We start from the raw sequence: 23,783 nt of genomic DNA, 5'->3' as shown, positions 1-23,783 counted from the left end.
TCTATGCTAAACCAGAGACCAATGTTCAAAATGAAATCAGAATTAGCTGGTTGCTCTCCTATCTGACATCCCATTAAGGTATTTAAGTGAAAACATTTCTAATAGAAATTGCAGTTTATAAAAAAGAATACACCTGAAATACCCCAAAGAATGGCAACAATGGTGTAGCTGGCAGAAGAGAACTCCTAAAATACCTAGGGCTGTACAGAACAGTAATTAACATCAGGAAAAGCTTTAAATTAAGTTATCATTGACTGGACTTTGACAAGACTTTCTTAGGCACACAAGCTGGTTTGGTTTCTCAATAGAAATAGACAATATTTTGCCAAAAGATTTAAAGGAATTTTCCCTGTTGCTCACAAATGGGATTTTAGGCTTAAAGCTGGGACCACAGCCTTGGGTCTGCTGTCAAAACCAGAATGAATGCGACTCTTTAAGCTGTACACCTAGAATTCAAAACCTACATTTTAAAATTAAAAGCAATACAGCTTTAAGCTTCCTCCCCCTCCTCCCATTTTTAAAATCAGCCTATTTAAGACAGCAACTATAACCCTCACCTCTCACTCAGGACAGGTTTTGGGTAGGATTGTTGTGTTCTGAGGAAAGACATTAAACAACTCTATTGCCAGGAACCACCGATGCTACCCTGCACTGTGCATCCCTGCCATGCTAACAGTGAATCCACTCCAGATGGCCAACAAGGTTAACACACACAGCTCCCAACCAAACTGTAGGGCTCTGCAGAGACTTCAATGATTGCAGAAAGTCAGTAATCCAATTCCAACAGCTCCTGGCTCTGAAATTGCTATTTTTCGGACACGTGCTGAACATTTCACCTGCTAGTAATGACATTTTTGTATTTTCTTCTAATTACACTCAAAGCTAAGACCTTTGGCCCTAGGCCACAGACCTCTATTCAGGCTGCACACATTCTCTTAAACGCCCTGATCCTTTGTTGTCACTCTCGGTCTTTCATCTATTATTTACATCCATTGAGAAGAGAGATATTCCACCATTTGTGAAGCTTTAAAGCTTCTAATCATCTTAATTTCTTTGCCTTTCAACCAGGGCTTCCCCTTATGGACCAATGCCAATAGTGTGACAAAATAATTTTTCAAGCCAGGATCCTCCTGGACCCTTCCCAAACCACGACACACACTGGGATGTAAGTGTCCTTAGCCGGCTGCTTTTGCAAACACAGACCTTTGCTCAGCTTTGGGGTGGGGGGTGGATTTGCTTGTGAGTGGCTTGGGGGGGGAGTTTTCCTCGGGCTTATGTGTGGTTTTTTACATCACTTTCTGTTAAAATGTCTAATTCAATTAGTCCAGCTAAATCAGAGATGCTGTAGTGAATCCTCCCTCTCTTAAAAACATTAAGTACCTTCTGAAATACAAATGGCTACAAATTTTAAGTTTACTGTTTTTTCCAAAAGTTAAACTGTTGATATGCTGTTTTGGTTTTATACTGTTACGTGCCCACTCAGTACTGACAGATTCTTATGTAATATTTAAGACACACAAAATATCACTAACCCTTTTTCTGATTATTGGCAGCATTAATTTGTCCTAACCTTACAACACAATGTGACAAAACCCCAATTTCTTCATCTGATGTTCAGATCATCTGCTGGAAGTAGGAAACAAATCAGCAGCATTTTTGTCAAGACACAGAAGATCTCTTCTCAATTCATCAGCCACCAATCTTCGTTTCCAAGACCTGTGGGATCTGCTAACACGTGATCCATCTTGGCTCTTTCTTCCACTACAGCCTGGTTTACTTTTGATTTCTAACAGTGCTTCCTTGTTGTCTGTCCCCTCTGAAGACCCCCAACCCCCTTTTCTTTTCTTATTTTCACCATTTGCTTCAACCAGCAGTTTACTTGAGACTCATCCATCTTACAATGCCTAAAGTGACAGATGCTCTCAGGAATGACCATACTGCTGAGTGAACAAAAGATAACATCACCTCTAAGAACTCAGGGAGAAAAACAACTTCAACCCTAAGACAGGGTTATCCTGATGGACACAGCACCATAAATGTCTCTCAAGTGGGGAAGAAAAAAAAAAAAACCAACCAAAAAAAACACTTGTGGAGAAAAGGAATCTGACGCAATTAAAGGCCAAAAAGAGTATTCTTTCTGTTGTAGCTGTAGTTAGTGTTTCTGACAGCCTTTTTATTTTCTTTTTTTCTTTTCCTAATACTCCATGGAAGGATTTTGTAGAATTTACCTGTGATAAAATCAAGACGTACAAAGTGGAGAAATTTCACACAAAAACTGTCTCAGGATCCCTACAAACTTGAATGCAGGAAGAAGGCACTTTGAAACAGTTCCAGCAGCATGTCACACAAGTCCTTTGCCAAAACACAAACATTACCTTGTTAAAATCTACACAACCTACAGACCAGCTGTTGCTCAGTTAAATTCTACAGGAATTCAGAATCATTGTGCAAGCCTATGCCCTTGACGAAAGTATACTGTAGCCAGAGTAAGATTACTTTAATGTCGGTTGATAAATCTGTAATTTGCCAGTAACAGCCCCCCAGTGTTTTGACATTTGAGCACACACCATTTAGAAAAAAAATTAAATTAGAACGCTGGATTTTCCAGCCAACACCCACATACCTGTCTACAGAATGATGTCTGTTTCTAAACGAAGATCCGCACTCTATGCCTAATAAGACTGAAGCAAAAACTGCTGACTTGAAATATGCACAAAATTCTCTATCCAGCTGGTGGAACGAGACTTTTTGAAGAGAGAGGAGTCCTGGGCGGTGCTAGAAATCTCTTACTTAACAAAGTAAAGGTCATACTAGCATCTCCCAGTGACATACTCGCTAAAGTGACGCACAAATGCTGGGAATCCCTTCTCCATAGTGAGACGCAAAGAATTCCCTTCTTTCTCAGCAAAACTTTAAACAGATTCTCACATTCAGTTTTCAAACACTGCAGGAAATAACCATCATTACAGTACATGAGATCGACAGCATGTGATTTTAATGGACGTAAAAGCTAGAGTGTAAAATAAAGACAAAGATAGGGGGCCTATTAACCAAACGTCTTCTGTTCAGTGTAAAGTCTGGGAAAAATCACATTATGCACTTCTTTAGCCTTATTTTTTAATTGTATTTAGCCATATTTATTAATTTGTGATGAGTTACAATTTTAGGTCCCTATCCTGATCTGGAATCTTTCTATCGTGCTCTCATATCGTAGCCAACATCAATCCACCAGACTGTAAGTACAGAAGTAAGGTATAAATACACCATTTTTTAATATAGGTGATTTTCCTGTAGTATGCCATACACTACCATTTTGGATGTCCAATATATGGAAATTAAACTAACAACCAGTCAAGTTTGGTCCTTCTAAAGAAGATCCCAACTCTGGACCCCATACCACCTTTAGAGTTCCTCTCCCATTCTGAGCCACCGAGTGATGTGGCACTGAAATCTTTGACAAAATCCCACTCAACTGGGGAAAACACTTACACATAGGAAACTCTACAGAAAATAATTATTGGTACATGATTGAAAGAGTTGTATGCAAGACTCCGCTTTCTACCTCACAACCCAGACAGCTCAGTACACATTGCTCTGGAATCCCGGTCCTCAGCAAGTATCAGGGCTCAAGGCATGCCTCAACTACCAAGAAAAGCAATGAGAAAACCAGGTTTGGGAGATTTACAGGCACATTCTGCCATGGCAGCTGAATCCAATTTTCGCCACCAACACAAATGTACCTTGAGTGTCACCATGTCTGGGATAACTTTTTGAAGCTCCTTCCAACCCAATCAAATCAAAGAAGCAAATAACAAAGTCTGCAGTTAATATGCTCACAGGAAAAATCTTGAAAATATATAATGCTTTCATCTGAAATACTTGATGCTAAGATCTTCAGATATGGACCAAAAAGTAGTTAACTGTATCCTGCCTTATAAAATCTATACTCTGCACTCAAATGGGCATCTTATCATACAGACAGTCCTTACACATTGTATCTCCAAATATTTATCACAGTAGCAAGAAGTGTTTATAGTTAATATGCAATCCATCTTCTACACACTGCTGCTTTTAAACAAGACAAAGTGTGAGGTAAAAGGTCAAAACTACCAGAAAGAGCCCTGAATAAAAACTCTGACATTACAACCATTTTGCTAGAAGAGACAAGGTACAAAATAGGTTCTTGGAGTCAAACTCCCTATGCAACAGGGCAGGCTAAGAGTACTAATCCAAACAGCAGTGAATAGTAACACAACTGTTGGTATTAACATGTTTAGTAACACCAAACTGCTTTGAAAATCTCTCATTTAATGAAAGCGACATTTTTCAATTGAAACTGAACATTTTTACATGCACATATATAAAATTAGTTCTTATTCAATGCAATTTTAACATGCAATAACTAAAATATTGGTATTAAAATTACAGGTAACTTCTGTCATTACCACTAAGTTATTGACACTGGAACATGACCTTGAAATGACAGCTCCATTAATGCAAGTCTTACTGAGGAAGGTTTCAAAAAGCCCAGATTAAATTAACTACTTTTAAACACAATAGGATCAATATGTATGCAGAGAATGTACACCCCCATGGCAAGTTCTGCTTGCTTGATTGATCAAAAACAAAAAAAATCCTGTGGCCTTCCAGATCTCAGCTGGTGCCAGAAATCCACATAGAAAAAAAAAAATCCATCTAAATGAAAGTCTGAAAAGGTTTACTCTTCACCAGTCTATTTGCACTTCAAAAACTCCTTAAGTCCTTCAGCTAAACCCCAGGGTTGAACCATTTCAAAAATGAGAGGGGGGTGGCCATGATTTATCTTCCTTCTGTGCTCTGGACAGAGCTGTAAAATCTGCCTGCTGGTGTACGTGTGTGTTACAGGCTTGTTTTCAGGAACCTTGGATATTTACCATTTTTAGAAATAACTCTGCCCAAATCCTCACTGTCATTTATCTCCTTCAATCAGACACAAATACCATTTATAAAGCAAAATTTTGATTTCTGCTCACTGGCATCCAAGCTGATGAAGCTGAATCAGCAAAATGGCCATGCATCTGAAATCAGCATTTTAAAGAAAAATGTAGTGGATCTTATTCATACCTGTAAGTATCAGCTGTTGCCTTAGTGAATTTGTGCTGAGGGAACATTTGTTTAAGAATATAATTTAAGCCTATCCCTTATATTTACTAGTATCAAACATATTTTTAGCAATAAGCCCAAAATAATTTTCCAATTGTAGATAATCAATGTGTTTTAGGTCACACAGGATGCATTTTTCAGTCCTCTGTACTTCCAGATACATTACCAATAGAAGGAAAATGGAGATTTCGTGGGTCACAAACTTCTGGGTCACAAGGACCTTCAGTGCTGCTGTCAGTCTAGTAAAACTCAATCGATATACCTTTGCTTTATATGCCCACTATTAAAAACCCTGCACCTGAATTTCTACATGATTTTTCCTGAAGTAGAAACACGAACTCCACAACTTTACTGACATTCTTTGAACAGAAATTAATGCTTAGATACTCAGTTAACATGTTAAAAATATAAACACATGCATATATAAATGAAACATACACCTCCTCCAAACATCACAGATAAATCCTACAGCATCAACATCACAGAACGGCACAAAACAAGGGCACTGAAATGTACTTCAGTTTTTCTAAAGCTTTCTTCTACTCTTAAGACTGAACCCCATAAACCACATATCAGTGATACAACTCTTACCAGTTCAAATTCTCAGACTTGGATAAACAGATAGACTTGTTCTCAAGGTAAATAACAATAAGAATAGATTGAATATTATCTATTTTTGCATGGAAGGGGCCCATTTATTTCCAAAGTCCTTTTCAGATTTTGCATCTTCCATTCTAAAGCAACAGAAACCGATAAAAAATATTTTATGAAAAGATAAAAATATGCAGATCCTGCCACTGTAGGGTGAGTCTGAATTAGACTAGTAGGAAGCTTTAAAAACATTGGCATTGTGCTTGTTTTTGTGCAAGCCAAATACTGGCCCTAGCAAAACTGCAAGGGTAATCTGAAAAAAACCCTAATCACTATATTAGTCCCCACTCAAATCCACAAGGATACTTAAGTAAGAGGTTGTGGATGTAATAAGGAATGGCATCTTACTCAGCATCTGACATTCTACTCAACTCCTCAGCCTGAAACTCTCCTCTACTTTAGAAAAAGAGTACAAAATGGTTTGAGCATATATTCTCTTCTGAGTATACTCTTCATATATTAAAAAAAACACCTTCAGTATAACTACAGATCTGTGCACTTTTGCAAAAACTATAATAGGTTATTTACTTGACTATGTCCTTCACTGGCTCAAAATTATAAGACTGCACTGAGCGTGTTTCTAAACTTGCATCTACTTCTGGTGTGCTTGCAAAATTTTACGATTCCAGCTGCAGCCTCATTAGCAAAACACTTCAACTTCCCTACATATGCCAACATTTGCTATTTTAATAGAAAGAATTTTCACGAAGGTGGAGGTTTGCCTCTCCTTACTACATCCACTAGTACGAGGAACAATTTTTATATATTATTTATTGTAATAAAGAGGTTTTGAGTATTTGTGTAGCCATCTATTTTTCTGTATTTATTTACAAATCCTGAGAAAACCCCAAATGCACGTTCTGATCAATAGGATTTGGTACTTCTATTTAAAGCAAAATGAATGTCACCACAGCCAGGTAAAGCAACTTTAGGAACTGAAGTCCAAGCAGAGAAAAAAAAAAAAATCTATAAAACCGAAGACAGATCATGGTCTGCTTTCCAAAAAGAAAAAAGAAAAAAAAGCTGGAAAAACAAAACACAAACAAGAAATACCCTGTGGATTCATGAGCAACCAGGGTGGCAGGCTTTCCTCTAATTCCCTTATAAAAGTCCATGACTACCTGCAGAGCCTGGGAGTGCAAATCACATTAGTGGAGCCACCAGATGACCAAAGAAAGCACTGGAGGCCTGGTGAAACCAGTAAACAAAAGGCAGCATTCCAGCTGAATACCGCTGCTAGAGTCAGCATTGTAAGATGCTTGGATCTGATAACCCAAAAAGCAGATTAGCTGCAGGCAACAAAAGAGTAAAATGAGAAACAAAGGGGTCATTTTGACACATGAAGAAATCATTTCCATTAAGCCATCTTGAGTTTACTGTGTAGTTATAAAAACTGCTCCTACTTGAAGTGACATTTGAAGCAACGAAGCTGTGACAGTGCGGTGTCTTGGACAAGCTCCTGAAATAATGCATCCCTGAATGCAATATAATTTAAAGATGTAAACTGGCCTCTTTGCTTTTGAATATTTGTGACATTTTGAAGGCTTAATAATGATTTTTAAATCTGTTGTACAGATTTCAGTTAGAAGACTTAACACGTATTGCTAGGCTTGATGAACAGAAGATTCATTAGTTTCATCTGTATTTAAAAATCTCCTGCAGAGAATGTACATACCGCAAATATTCTCATGTAATTACACGAGATCGTTGCCTCCTCTCCCCTGTCCCCATCTCCTCCCATGCATGTCTCACTTGCTCACTCTCAACACAGGAAAGGAAAAAGTGATATTATATTCCTTACCAGAAGCTTAACAAAGGATTTTTATCCTGAAACAAGTCTAGGCGTACTTTAATCACGAGGACCAAACTGCAAAATTGAGACACAGAAGTCCATAAGAATATGTAGATACTAGAGCGATAGAAGTCAAAACTTTCTGGGCTAAAATCGGAAAAATTGCTACAATATTGTCATATACAATAAAGGATTCTGTATACTCAAAGCCAAAACACTCCTATTCTTTCTTCACAAGACAGTAAATTGCTCTGCTATGAAATAACCATGAGCTAGAAGAAGTTTCTGCAGAACACTGTGGCACACAGAGAACACTTCGGCTTGCTAGCTGTGATCTCTGCAACTCCCGTTGCTAGCATGAAACACAGAAGCCTGACACATGAGGAAGAAACAGGCCTCCACTTTAACACAACAACATTTCTTACCTGTTTTTTGCACGCATATAGCAACTGAACCTGTTAGCTTCAGTAGGGAGGGGATTTCACAAGCATACACATTCACAGCTAACTGACTCTTCTTAGCAACAAGTGCAGAGAAAATACACCCAGAAAAGCAGCTCAGCAGAGTCTAAGAGGGACAGCATAAAAGGACAACCTATGGCTGTGTCCAGATACAAATATATAGCATGCATTGACATGGAAATCCTGCTATCAAGGCTCAATGAAAGGCCTGCCATAAGAAGTTGTGCAAACATCTTCTGCTACCTGGTGACTTTGCCAAAATACAAAGCCATTAAACACATCTGAAAGAGGAAAGACATAATGCACACATCTAGTTATACAATATGGACATCCTCCGAGGACATCCGTACCAACATACTGACATCAGGACAAACCCAAGAGTAAAAGCAGTCCGGTGGTACAGAGTAGATGTTGCGCACATGTGGTTTTCCCCTGGTTCCAAACCGTTCTGCTTTGGAGTATCACCATGGTATCCGTGCCGCTCCTAGTTTTTTTGCTGCATACATGATCTGGGAGACAAAGAAGGTGGATGGGCAGAAGATAGACAGAGTAGAAATTCCTCTTCTATTACTGTTCTTTTAAAGATATCTTCTTATCCAAAATAGCACTCAGGCATAAACATGCCTTCATAAATTCACAGAAGGAAAATGCAGTGAAATATGTAAGGAACATAGTCAAGAAGGAAGCAGATTTTTAAAGAAAAATGACTTGTGACCATAATGTGCACACATATGTGCTATTTAAATCTACATGGAGGGGAAGCATGAGATGCTGTTGTACATCAGGGTCATCTTGAACCCTTATACTGATAAGGAAAAATAAACTGAAGTTCAGAGATTCAGCCTATCACCATTCAGAGAAACACTTAAGTGTTTGTATTTATAGCCATCAGCCAGCCTGAATACGAAGATGGATGCAGCTAGTAATCACATAAAATGATCCACTTCAATGCAGTTGGCCTTTATACTGCAGAGAAAAAACATGATCTTTGCTTGGTAGTCATGGACAGTAGATTACCATTAATGATTTTTCACACTATCTTTCTAATAAAAATATCAGAGCACTCTAAACAAAAGGGCAAGCTGATCAGTTCAGAATATTAAAAAAAATCTTCAAATATTTAATCCAAGCAGACCCCATATTTTAATTACAAAGGGCTTTTCCAAGCAAGGCTATTTCAAGTTGTGTTGCTGTGGGTTCCCTCATCACTAAGATATTCCACCAAAACAGAAACTCTGTCAGGACTTACTGCTTAACTTCTGTTGCTTGTGCAGAAAGACACAGTGTAGCCAGACCTTCCTGAAAATGCTAATGTTAAAAGCCTTTATCTCTTCCAGAAATTCTAGTTATTTTTAGATAGGGGCAAGCACCTGACTCACAAGTCTTCCCTCAGCTGGGATTGCCAATGGACCCAGTTTTGGGCAGCTGACTGAACACCTGGGAGGTGGAGGAAACTGGTTTCTTGTTCCTAAGGTCACTCAGCAAAACCGGCAGAAGGTCCTTGGAACGAAGACCCCCACATACACCGGAAAATTGATGGGCTTCTTGCAGACCTGATAGGAAAAACCACAAACAGATCAGGGCATTTTCACTAATCATGCTGATCTACATCCTCTATGACTGAAGACTGGGTCTACATCCTCTCTCACGTTAAAACTGCTGTTGTTGAAAAGCCCTCTAAATAAAGACTTCCACAATGCCTGCAGAGCTCCCTGAAATGATACACTTGAGCAAAATTTTGGACCACAAATACCAGATATCAGAATAGTTATCCCAGTAGAGTAGAAATCATTCATACAGAAATTAAGCCTAATCCAGACACTGCTTGGCATACTAAAGTCCAGGAGCTTTTATGAAAGTGGATATTGAAGCATTTTATCTTAAGGTTAGTGGAGAAACCAAGCTGCTCTTTGAACAATTTAAAAAAAATCTAGCATAGACAAAGTGCAAGGTGAAAGACACAGGGACTGGGAAAGAATACTACTCAGGTTTCACAAGGATAAGACAGTTGCTAGTGCTTTTACTCAGTTCTTCCACATCTCCAGTGCTCTGGCATGAAGAAAAAGAAAAAAAAATTGGTCAAGGAAAGAAAAGGCCTTTCAAAAATAAGACTTTCATAAGAAAAGTAAATAGGAAGAAAACACGTTGTTCTCTCTCACACACATTGAAGTAGAGAGGACATCTCATAAAGACTGAGGAATAAGTAAAAGATCATTCTACTCTTGAATTACAGGAGGGGGTCAACAGATGGAAACACTGATAAGGAGCTCACTCTGCTTGTGATTACAATCCTGAGAGAGTCTGGTAAAGGTGGGCTAAGGAGTATAACGGCATTTTCTTCTCCTGACATCATAACCAACTTACACTGAGCTCCTCAGTACAGAGCTGACCTTCCTATAAACCAATACAGACCTCTATTCTTGTCAGGGCTTTTTTGGAAGCTACTGTAAAATGCATAAACTGAAAAACCCATATAGAGAGATCCTGGAAAAGGCATTCATATTCCCAGCTGTTAATTATAACATAACAATCAGGAGTGTATACAAAGGCATATATTAAAATAATCTAATCCTCTCTATAGGTCTATTAAGTCCGACTTGCTCCGAAATGGAAGTCCCCCATCCACCTTCCTCTTCTTTCCAGGGAAAAGTCTCCATTGCTGCTAAATGTATTGGTTTTCAAGGCCGTGCCCATACACTGATCTATAAAGAAAGCACCACACTTTGATGGAGTAGGAACCCTTCCACAGAATTCAAAAGGAAGATAATTTTTTGTTCCCCACCTAAGTCTATTGTTATTGCACAGGCAGTTTCAGAGGACAGGTTGTGTAAAAGCTAAATAGGCAGAAAAAATACTGGCTTCACCACCTGTCACCCTTGAAATCCCTAACATCGCAATAAGCAGTACTTCCCCACCATATGCTACACGCTTCTGGTGCCTTCCAGAAAGCCTTTTTATCTGATGCTGGGAACAGATTCCTGCTGCAGATCTGAATGCAGAGGACTGAAAGTACTGCACAAATGAGAGGTGGAGTTGAGGAAAATGAGTGGTTGAGTATAGAAAGAAACAGGAAATCAATTCTCAGAGATGCTATCTTTGCTTTGGTGCTTCTGTTTCACCACCTCCTACCACACTTGCTCTCTGTCCCTCACCAGCTTCCTACTGTACCAGCTCTTCTCCTAGCTACCCACTAGCGAAGGAAAGAAACTTTACCAAGATCATCTTTCCTTTGTTGGCGCAGTATGTCTCTGTCTTAAGAGTACTATCTGGTTTACCCTGGCCTATTTTTGGCTGTCATCTAAAAACACAGCAATTCTTTTTTCCAGCCTTTTCTGCTTCCCCAAGTATTGATCCAGATCACACCTAATAGCAGGGTTTGAGATCTCACGGAAACTCTGAGAAATCAACAGAAAGATGAAAATTACAGTGTATGAAGAATAACCAGCCTTTTTTTTTTTTTTAAAAGCAAGGGCCAGCAGGATAACAATTCCAGATAAGATTTAAATAAACATACGTGGGAGGTAGCAGGAAAGGCAGTCGGTTCCTCATGCTCAGATGCACACAGGTAATGACCTCTGTTTGTTGCTCTCCCAAAGCTAACAATGCTGGTTATTGCACTCCTCCAGTGTGATCTGGAAAGGATCCAGCACACTACTGATTACATTTCATCCACAGTTAGTTTAACCTTTGAAACATGACAGTCAGTGGCAGGGAACAGGCCAGCACATAAGGTCAGCTCAACCTTGTTGGTCCCAGCATTATCCCAGTATTTGCACAGAAAACGACCTGGTAATCAGGGATTCTTCCCCCATAAATACAAAAGACTAAAACATGGACAGCACTGAAACACTGATTTTATTGCAAGGTGCCACTCACAGCCATCAATCTGCCAAAACAGAAAAATACTGGTTCAAATACTTTTTCAAAAAACATAAGAAATAGTATCACATGGAAATAGTCTCATTTAGGAAGGCAGAGATGTGACTGCTTGATCTAATGTCAGGTATCAGGCAAATGTTGCCCATTACTCCTTATCCAAGAATATAGAAAGAAAAAAAATCAAAGAGAAAATAAGTACACTCGGAAATAACAGTGAAATAACTGGGTCAGCAAGCATAACAAGAACACTTTGTGCTAAAAGGAAGGCTAGAAAAAAAATTCCTGTTAAGTTGCCCATTTTTCTCAAGTTCACTTCCTTTCCAGAACAGCCTGTTTTGAAGGTCTCATTTTCTCTGTTGTACACCCAATTTTAAAATTAAAAAACAGCATCTTCAATTACCCTGTATTTCTACAGAAAAGTACAGGACTTGACAAGATCAGATACTTTATCTCTCTCTAAATATTATTTTTACGTTTCAACAAAATGCTTAGTCACAGGAAAACATATGCAAAATGAGAGCAACAAAGATATTCCTGGCTTCAAAAGGCTTCTAGTTAGTTATTTAGGAGTTATCACATTTTCCTTCTGGATAGATTGAGAGCATCTTGAAGTTATTAAAATGGAAAAAATATCAATTTTCCTTAGGAACTACTGCCCTCTAACATAATAGCAGCGATGAGAATTTTTTTTAGTGATGCTTAACTATCCCTTGGAGCATGTGCACTTGGATTTTTCATTATTTGGGTAAATGTTTGTGTGGATGGCTCAGGGAGCACAGGCTTTTCAAGAGCCAGCAAGAGGTGAAAAAAGGGTCACTTCAGCAGAATCCATTTTCTCTTAAATTCTCAGAGAAATGCTGCTAATAAGTGGCAACGACAAACCTTTCACCTTTTCCTCTTTCTATTAGCATTTCCTAAGGTTCCTTCAGTCATAATACAATAGCATCTTTGGTTATACCCTATCACTTTTTTCTTCTTCCTCTAACATGAATTTTAACACAGGTGCTGGCAGCAGTCCTGTTAAGAGCAGGAGCTCTACTAGACCTCCAGACACCCCTTCCAACCAGCACTTCAGCACTGCCATGAGCAATCTGCTCCCCCACGAGCCGCATCTGCTGCTGCTGCTCCGGAGGGAAGGCCACTTCCACTCACACTGCTGTAAATCCCCACCATTAGGCACAAGCTGGAAACCTTGCCTCCAGATTTTCCTGGAGGCAAAAACAGGGTCCTTCAAAGCAGGCTGAAAGTGATTACGGGCTTGCATAAAGAAACAACTGTGCATCAAGGTTTACTTGCTGAAGTAACACTAATTCTTGTATTTAGAGCGGAAAGAGGATGCTGCTTTAAAAACTCACAAGCACACGAACAAACAAAACAAAGCCTTTGGAAAATCCAGAGTCTTCTCACTCTGAACTTGCTGACTCCCAACTCTTCACACCTCCCCAGCCCCTGAGGCTCTAAAATGGTCAAATGCCTGTACCAAAGCATGTATGTAAAGCACAATATACTTTTCCAATGCTTTGTATTACCCTGGAGCTGGCAGTATATATACTAGGAAAGATGCTACCCTGACCTACAGATTGGCTCCTTTCCAAAGCATCCACACAAGACAACATGGCATACAAGGGAATACAGTCACCTCCCCGTACCCAGAAAAGTGGGTGCTGGAATAAACCAAATAGCAGAAAAATCCAACTCTGGAGAGTTGGACAACAGAGCAGAGACATTTAACCACCTCTATCTGAAAGGAGCAAGGCCAGGCCTGAGCCATGGTGAAAAAAAGACCACCCAGAGCAGAGTTAGCGCCTGCAGAGACACTGGCCGCCTCTCGCTGAGGGAAGGCTCATCCACACTGGCTCAGCAGCTAGAGGGCTGGCTCTGTGCAATCACGCTCCCACCCCCAGAGCCAAAATGCCTCAGCAGATGCAAAAGCACCACACGAGTGAGACCGTGCAAGTGATCTGGGACCAGCGGGGCTCACTGGCACTGGCCTGGCCCTAGATCAAGGTCAACCGTGTCTGTCCCATTAGGCACTGTGGGCTGAATGGGTCCTGGGGCTGACATCTCAATAACAAGAAGACACAAGGGACAGATAATGGACAGAAAAAACCCTCAGGGATTTGAGGTCCTTGAAAGAGCAGATAAAGAGCTTAGGTCCAATGCTATAAAGACAAGAAAACGCTGGCAGCAGAATGCAAAAAGAAAGGTAACACAATCCAGGTGACAGGCGCATAAAACAATTTTCACACAGACCAGGCACAAGGCTACGTTTGTCCAGGCCAGCGAACACAGTCCTGACACAGCAAAGATGGGAGGTGAAAGCTGGGACAGTGTTTTCCCTCTCCAAATGAAAGAGTGAAACCGCCAAGTTAGAGGCATTATGCAGGAAGGACCCGCAAGACACAGCCCTGGCCCGGGCAGGCGGGCCCAGGGACAGGTCTGGGTGACAGAGGGGGCCCAGGCACAGTGACAGGGAAGGGACGTGGGAGGGAAGACTGGAAGCTAACCATCCTGGAGGAGATGTCAGGGAGACAGGCTGAGATTTCAGCTCCGGCCCAGGGAGACTGATGATTCACTTTATGGCCTGCAAGCACTTCCCACCAAAATTCACACAGGAAGATAATGTCCCCTTCAACTGAATTTATGCAGATGATGGTTCATTTGTCAGAGGATAAAAAGATGCACTTTCATTTTAAAATGAAAATGCTTGAGGTCCTCAGCAGACAAGAACAAGCCAAAGCCAGTATCTGTATGTGAGCAGTTTCTGCTCACGCCTCTTGTCTAATTTCAGTGGGCGTTTACACTGCCAGAGTTACACAGGCCCGCCGGTCCAGAAGGGGACATGATTATAATCCCATTAAATCCCAAACAAAGTTCATACTTCTCAGAAGATGCAAACAAAAAACCCACAGATTCCTTAGGCAGATACTCCTTCAATGTAACTTCTGAATGGAAAACATAAACCATTACTGAGTGTGCTCCATAACAAACAACTGCTAAAACAATAGAGAACTGGATGCCTCCACAAAAAAGCATCTGTGATGCAAGCAATACTTTTTCTCTTGATTCAGATTAAAACCCATCTTTACTGATGCTAAGCCTCAATAAGACTAAAAAACCCAAGTGCTTCAGAAACTTACTCCTTGTCCAGGCCATTTTCCAGTTTCCTGTGCCTTTCTCACATGAACTTGTAATCCTTGATAAGGTTTACACATGTGAAAATAAAGTTTTAAGCTGAAAATCAGTATTACCTCTATGCCAAAACACTGAATCATGTCCGGCATTCGATACAGTAGGCAAAGCATAGTGGTAACAGGATGCAAAAGAAAACGTTTCATTTCACCACTGCTGAAATCAGGCATTGAAACTTTTCATTGATTTTTCCTTCATTAAAAATAACTGATTGTAAAAGAAGTGTTGCTTGGTAGGATCAAAGCCTATCCTACAGGAAATGCATACACAAAGCATTTGGAAATGAGGGTTAATTTGGCATGCAATTTAACAGCATTAGCTTTTATCAGCAGCATTTCAAGGTCAGGCACATCCATGTTTAAAATGTTTGGGTTTGTTACAATTTCAGCTAGAGCATATTAGAGTTCAACACATCTTAAAGTGATATGAATCTGAAAGAAGGCTGCACAGAAGCACCAAAAAAACAACCAAACAAAAAAACCCCAGAACACCACTGTTCATAGTCTAGCGCTGCAAACACTAAAACCAGAAAAACTATTCCAAAGAAACCAAACTAAAAAAGTGATGTGGCTCTTTAATTCTCCAATTCCCTTGTATGCTTTCAAAACTTCACCCTTTCAAGAAAAGAAAAAACCCAAATTATATCAAATCAACAGATTACAAAAAAATGTTCTCCATCTGAACACAGAACTAAGTCACAGACCAGGTCAAATGGAAGGAGTCCTTTTACTGATGTAGTTTGTGCAAGATTTAAAGAGCTTTTGAAGAGACTCGCTTAATATATCAAGTGACATAGTCAAAATGGCCTCATATTTTAAGTAGTGTTTTTCTTCAAGTCTCTGATATTTTTTTAAAAGAAAAAAACACTTTTTCTTTTTTACCTAAACCTATTCTGTTCAGAATTCAAGTTAGCACATTTTATTTATTCCCCAAAATACTAATTCAAAATGTAAGATCATTTTTTATTATACCTTACACTTACTTTATTCAAAAATGTAGAAAAGGACAATGGATAAACCAAAATATTAAGCAGCGTTGCTCAACTCCAGTAAAAAAAATACTCCACAAACACTTACTGGAGATTTTCCCTTTTAGTGATTTATAAACTTCAAAAGCTAATGAATAGTTACACGTTTTCACATTCATGGTTATGCTATAAGAAAGGTTTTCTGCATCTCTTTTGACTGACAGCTTGATCTTTATATACCCTAACTACCCATAATGCTGACAGACTAACAGTGGTTGGCACCAGCTGTTTCAGGAGATCAAGTCCATACTGCACTTGAAACAAATACTTTGATTAATCAATTCCTAGCAGAACTTCACAGTATCATGGATGTATGCCTAAGAGCTTTACAAACACTTACGGGACAGTGATGTTAGAGGACTGAAATCTCTTAAGCCTCTTTCTTTGCAATTCTCTGCCACAGTTCAGAAGAATGCCACCCCATTACACCAAAACCAGGGGGGAAAACAGTTGCTATCACCTCTCGCATGAGCATAATTAATCTTCTGACACCTTGACAAAGCAGCTTGTTGATAGTCAAAGAAAGGATTTTTCTGATTTCCTCCCAAGACAGAAGATGGTCTTTATCCATCATCCCTTCTTCCTGATCTCTTCTTCCAGAGTCCCCACATCAGCAGAACTGTCTATCAGAGCAGACAGCAGGAGGGAAAGGTCTGACTGACTGATAGGGCACCAGTGCTCGACAGTGCTATTTAAGTGTAGGAACCTATTGTTAGAAACTTACTTTACAGCAGTTAAACAAATATAATGGCAAACAATTCAACCTTTGTAACACTAGAGTCAGCTCAAGCTAGTAAGTAAAGTTAGCTAATTACACTGATCTGATTTAAAATCCAGACAAATTGTAGAGAGAGAGTCAGCATTACGAGGCACTGAAAGAGTAAAAATTTTAATGGAAAAAGTTTTGCACATACTATGCTTTCTGAATTGAATTATGGTTGCTTCCTTTTTCACTCTTCTTAGTGAGCAGGATCATACACCCAGGTCTCCTTTCCTTTTCTCCCAATCATGGGCCTGCTAGGTATTCCTAATTAATTGAAATAAAATCGTTTTTATTATAATGCAGTTGAAATTTCCTCCTCTTCCCTTACCTCCCCCAAGTTCTAACATATTTACCTGTTAAGATTGTGAGGAATTTCAGTTTTTAAGGGGAAAACATTACAAAATGCCTTCTAAAAGGAAGATACTACAAACCACACCAAACTCCACTCTAGTAACTTATCTTTGAGGATACTGATTTGGTGTAACCAAAATACAGATGTCCTGATGTAAAGAAGAAAATTCTGCACACTTCTTAAAATCAGGCACTTACTATGCAAATATAGATACATATTTTTATTATATACAAATTTTATCTATCTATCTTGTAGATCCTCTACACTCATCTCCCTCACCTTCCCCCCCAAAAAAAAGACAAGAAAAAGATTTGGGCATAATTATATGTTCATGTAATTCTTTTCTGCACTCACAGAGTGTGGAAATTTTGTTAATCACTCCTTTTAAAGCTCTGATTCTTTGATAACTGCTGGTCTCAGAGGAAACCAGTTCAGGTCAGAGAGGACCAGGGCATGGCACTCTGGGAACTGCTCCCAGCCAGGGCAAGTCTGACTCAGTTCTTGGTGACTTATTTCAAATATAAATCAGGCCACAGTCTGTACAGACTTCTGTCTCACCAATCTACCAACCAAGGCAAAAGCATATAAGAGTCTGTGTTCTCTTACTGAGGTTGCCAAGAAAGGCAGCTTCATCCAAGTCACAGGAACTCAGTAACTCCTGGGTTTAGCTATACCACTCTGACCTTGACTGTTTCATTCAGGACTTACCCCTCCATAAAAATAACTGTCCATGCTATCTGGCCCGGACCAGTTCTCCAAACAGTCGTCTTTTGTTCAGTCACACCAGAAAATCTAGCAGTATTTATCTCTATGATGTATAAAATCAATTTAGTAAAATTAGCCATTCAAGAAGTGAACACAGTGTTCTTTCCATAAATTGCATGAAATTTCAACGGATACCAACCAGGTTGGAGCAGTCTGCAAGTTAAATATTGTTTATGTCAGAGCAAGAGCAAAAACCCACTTGTTCTTTCTGCAAAGAAGACTGTAGGCCACAACCTGGAGAAAGATATCCCTGTCTCTTTGCTGGCATTTTATGCTTGCAGATGTTAAGGCAGCAATAGGAACAGCCATTTGCAGTTTCCTGCTTTTCCTCATAGAGTTTCCCAAGCCAGCTGCAGGAATCGACAGAGGAACTATTGGTACTTGCGCCAACACGATGGATGGGGCAGAGAAGGGGAACGCTGTCATGGGTGAACAGACCATCCAAACACAAAGACCTGTGGCTAAACACAGCGAGGATACTGGTTGGGAGGCAAAAGGGGCATAGGTGGGAGAAGCAAGGGGGTTTCTGCTGCATGTTGACAAAGAGGAAAGGGGACTTTCTAAGCTGGGAGGGACTACATTGCGGTTGACGAGACACAGGACAGCAAAGCTGGGCAATCTAAGTCCAGAGGAAAGGTGAGCATGAACAAAGGGCTGTAGAACACAAGGATATGGGAAAAAGAAGGAATATGGGGACCTCAGGGTGCAGAATTCGAGGTTATTCTCTAATCCCAATACCAAGCACCCCTAATGCAGATCTTGGTTTAAGGGATGTGAAAATAAATGCAAGACTGCTGCCGCCTTTCTTTCCCTCTCCCCCAGTATGGGCTATCAAGAAAGCTGCCTTCCTTCATACCCAAGCTACCTTGTTTGCCGTCAGAAACAAGGCACTTTTTTTCTGGATTGCAGTCCCACACTGTTGGAATGACATTTTCTTAAGAATGGGGATGCTGAGTCAAAACTAGGGGGGGAATAAATAAATAATAATAAGAAAATCAATAAATGGTAAGCTGTAACCTTGCAAACACCCAGGCCAGCCAAAGGTGAGTTCCCCAGAGTAGAGGAGATCACAGCGCTTTCTGTCCATAAAAGCTCTCTACTCCTCAGCTGAGCGCTCCCTCTCTCCATTGTCAAGTCAGTGGCAAAAATTTACCAAGTGTTTACTGCCACAGTATAGAGTATTACTGGACCACAGAGCTGGACAAGTGCATTAAAGATCACTGGAGGACTGCAAAGAATTATTTTCAATGAGCCTTCAATTACGCAAGAATCGCTAGCACTGTTCATCTGACAGGACTGTATTTCCCTTCCTATTTGCAAAGACCAAAAGCAACCTAGACCTTAAACTTCACCTCTGACTGACAGAGAACAAGTATGACAATTTCAGTATCTGACTGCTAAGTTTTGCCTTACATGCCTGAAAGCAAAGGAGTAGTTCCCCACCAGTAGTAGAAGGGGAAAGCATTAGGACCTGCAGCAGCTGGTGTGAAAATAAGATGTACCTTTGAAACTGTTTCTTTTGTTAACATAGGACTCAGCTGACATACAGACAAAACTAGGCTGTATCTTCCCAGCACAGGCAGAGCAAAGATATCTGGAGACAGCTTGAGAACCAGGAAGAGCCCACCCACAGCTACAGGCAGCTCCACAGGCAGCTCTGCAGGCAGTGCATTCTGAGCAGTGGATTGGATAGCTCACATGGAGCTTCTTGCTATCTTGGGTCAGTGTTTTTCAGAGTCCAACCTTTCTCTAAACAGTCAAGCTTGGGTACCTTTGCACTGCACTGCAGAAGAGACATACTAAGAAATACCACATTCATGTTTTTTCTGTTTGATGGTAGGATGGATCAGGACATCAAATTCCTTACAGTAAACTGCTACTTTAAAAGAAGGCAGTACATTTGTTACTGATCCCCCCCCCCCCGTATATATTAAATAGAAGATCGTTAGTATATGCACATTCATTCAAAGCAAATTCATGGAGCACAAAACTGTGGATGGTTTCATGCTGGCAATAATTGTCACAACACCAAGTACAAAACATTTTCCTCTTGATGCTAAGTACCTCTTGGGCACTTAGTCATCAGCTAGCAGAGTTTGGGCGCAAGGTGTTCTTCACTGGAAATGAGGAATCGCTTTGGAGAGATGAGACCCGTTTGGCTTGTAAACAAATGACATGGTATTTGATATGAGAATAATTTCAGGGCCATGCTAGGGATGTATGTGGAATAGTTCATCTCTGGGACTGATAGAAAAGTAATTCCACAGTGAGTAGAGTATTATTTGCTAATGTGATCCTTCTGCTAGAAAAATATGTAACATGGTTAATGCCAGTGATACCAGTGTACATTGGCTCAGCAGCAGTCAGGCTTCCTCAGTACAAACTCATCCAAGGTACAGCACAATCATTTTTAATCAGCAGAAGCATTTAGGTATGGCATGAGGTGTGCCTATACCCCATGACAGAGTGCTGAATGAATGATAGCTGCTACCAGCTGGAGATGTCTACAAGGCACAGTCCAGCAAAACAGCAGTTAACGTACTGTGGCAGTGCCCCACTACTGCTTAGACCAGCCAAAGTAAGGAGCTCCAGCAGAATGCCACCTCAAAAGCTGTACAACTGTCTGGAAAGCCAGCCTGGTCAGGTCCAAACAGAGTATCTCTATATAACACAGTGAGGTATATTCTTCATATATTAAAGCATGCAAGAGGACACCAAAGGGCAGTTGGGCATTGAAGTAATTCCAGTGAGGAAAAAACCTACAGCCAGAAAATTTGCTTCCCTCTTTACTAACAACCTCCACTATTACTTTCTGGCTTGCTTAAGGTTCTAAGTCATCATTTACAGCACCATGACAAGTTTTAACCAGCTCAAGTGCTTCCTTCCCCTCCTGATGTCTGAGTAGCAGGCAGATAGAGGGAGGTGTAGTCCTATTTATACCAGGAGCTATAGGTGATATGTCAGTCTCTGGAAGAACATTAAAGGGAAAGCTGACTCCAGCTGAAAAGCTCCAGCCCAAAGTTTCATGACATCTTAGAGTACTGAAAAAGAATATTCTGACTGATATCTTCTCTATGCTGATCCTCTGAGGGAGGGTTTCACCAGTCAGTTGTTTGTAGGACACTATAAATTGTTTCCCTTCGTAGATCAAAGGAAGTGTCTTTCCATCACTATACTGATGAACAAGAAGCTACTATGAACTTTATCCAAGCAGAGAATTTTATAGAGTTTATGATTACAGTTCTGATGCACAGAAATAAGAGTAATGTCTTTGAGTGCTAAACATACAAATGCTTGTTAGTTTGCATTTTTGAAAACAGCATGTATTTCTGTCCTAAAGGTGAGTGACAGTGATGAAGAAGTTTCATGACAGGTGGTACAATTATTTTTTTTTTGCCAACTCAGATGCCAGAAGCTTTGACTTTCCACAAAAGAAGTTGGGAAACTAGAAGTTACTAAACAAAAAACAACTAACACTTGCTTCAGATACAGTGAAAAACAGCAAAGAAAGAAAACACAAGGCATAGGATAAGCAGATAAAAGCCCAGTACATGTAACAGTTTTATTAGATACTTATTTAACAGCACTAAGTAGCAAGGAACAAACTGGTGGGTGGCACTCTCTACCGCAGTTCCTCTGACTTTTTGCTTACAGACACAACTGCATCTTCTGGCAATGCAGAACTTGGCACCTGCAAAAGGACTCCCAGTGGAGTGTTCTTCTGTGGTACACAGCTAGCATGGATTAAATGAAATCTGCCTTTTTGGAACTCAAAGCAATAAGCAATTCTCATTTCCAACAGAAACCTCTGTTCAAATATTCAGCTTCAATTAAAAAAACCCAAACCCAACTCTTTTCAGACTACAGTAACATAAGACTTTCAACCATGACCTGGTTGTAAAGTATAATGGTATTTAGAGATAACATTTCTCTCCCCACAAAAAACAAACAAACAAAACCCACAAAAACCCCCCACCAAAACCCAAAAAACACCCCCCAGTAGAATTACTGATGATGAAAACACAGTTCCTCTCAATTACAAAAGACCCTCTCATCTATCCTCTAAAAGACAAACAGCAAAACAATACAAATGTTTCTTAAAGTTCTCTACAAACTACTGATTTATAATTTAAGATGTTTAGTATAAATTATTTGAATAAAGAAAAGGGTCCATCATATCCAAAGCTCCCATAAGAATTTTTCCACTAGTCTTAGTCATACATAATTTTAATAATTCAGGTAGGTATTTTTCAGTGAGGTCTACAGTTCCATGAAGCTCTGTCAAATGTTACTACAAAGGTAATGAAAAAATTGGGTAGCATCACTAAAATACTTCACAAACATACATCAGATCTTCTGTAATCAATTCGTACATTCAGATATTAACAGTGTGAGGCAGATAATGAAGAGGTAAAGATACAAGTGAAATAGGTTTGAACACTCATGTAGCATAACTTTATTAAAATTCTGACAAAGTTTTATTGCAATTACACTTGTTTTGAAGTTTCCTAACTGACATCTTCCAGCAACACACACTATTCAAAACCAACATTGTTCTAACCCTACAAACATGACCATCACAGCTCTGCGACTGCCAGAATTCAGATGCTCTTGTCTAGCTGTGCCAGAATGCTAGTATCTTTAGACCTGAGATTTTCAATGCAGGCCATATCACCAGCAAGAGCAAAAGCCAAGACTGTAAATATAGATGGTTTTTACCATTGTCAGAGACAAGGCTGGTTTAAAAGAGCAAAGACTGGGAACAGTTCACCCCAAAATACTATTAAACTCAGATTTGGGCCTCAGTCATGTAGAGACTTGCCATCAACAGCTGTCTGATGTACAATTAAATTCTAAAAACTGAATTTACAAAAAAAAAGCTTCTGTATATTTTTGTATTATTACTTCAGCCCAATTTTAAGTCACTTAAATTCAACATCTGAAATTTAAAGAGGTGTCTGAATGATTTGTGCTCGTTCAGTGCATGCTGTTCTCATCATGAACATTTAGAACATTTCTTGTCTTCAAAAAGTACATTTTGTTCTCTGCCACTCAAGCATGTACACCAAACACTAAGTTACAAAGAAAAGCAGATATGTGGAAATGAATTATGGTATTTTTCATGGAGATGAAGTACAGCAGAGAAACCAACTGTATTTTTTCTTTCCCTTTCTCCACCCATATCTTACACATGCCCAAGGTAAAAATATATAGCTTATTCCTTGCCTTCTAACAAGTCAGATACCTTTGAAACCCAAAAATATTATGTTTTCAATTATCTGTCGAGTTCCAATATTACACAGATCTAAAGCTGCAACTATTCTTCACACAATTACTCATTACTCGGTTTCCGCCCAACTAACATCCCCTTCCAAAGGGATCATAGAATAGTCACTAACTGTGCTCCACTTGAACACTGTGGGAATTGAGGCAACCTGTTACAGGGCGACTTTTACCCCAGGACATGAATTAAATATATAATCTAGTGTTTTGCAATGCTAGTAACTATTTTTTTGTTGTTGTTATTTTATGTGAGGTGTCTCACACAAACCCGAGTCCTTCTTTTGAAAGTAACTGCAGCAGGACAGAAGAAAGCAGACAAAGTTAAATACGGAACACTTGATAATACTAATTTTAGAAAGTATAGTTGGCAATGATGGTTTTACAGAAAAGTGCTTTTTCATTTAGAAATAATTTGTGCCTTATATGAAGCTCATTTCAGACCAAATACGAGCAGAGAGGTATGATAGTATTTGCTT

General features: G+C 39.6%; 1 protein-coding gene across 8 annotated transcripts in view; it reads right to left on the bottom strand.

The window, feature by feature from the left end:
- Positions 1–23,783, bottom strand: part of GREB1L (GREB1 like retinoic acid receptor coactivator) — a 144,189-nt gene that overhangs the window by 82,269 nt on the left and 38,137 nt on the right. The window lies entirely within an intron of this gene.

The sequence above is a fragment of the Haliaeetus albicilla genome, chromosome 3 (genome assembly GCF_947461875.1).
Source record: "Haliaeetus albicilla chromosome 3, bHalAlb1.1, whole genome shotgun sequence".
NCBI classification, from domain to species: domain Eukaryota; kingdom Metazoa; phylum Chordata; class Aves; order Accipitriformes; family Accipitridae; genus Haliaeetus; species Haliaeetus albicilla.
This window is presented reverse-complemented; position numbering and strand designations above follow the sequence as displayed.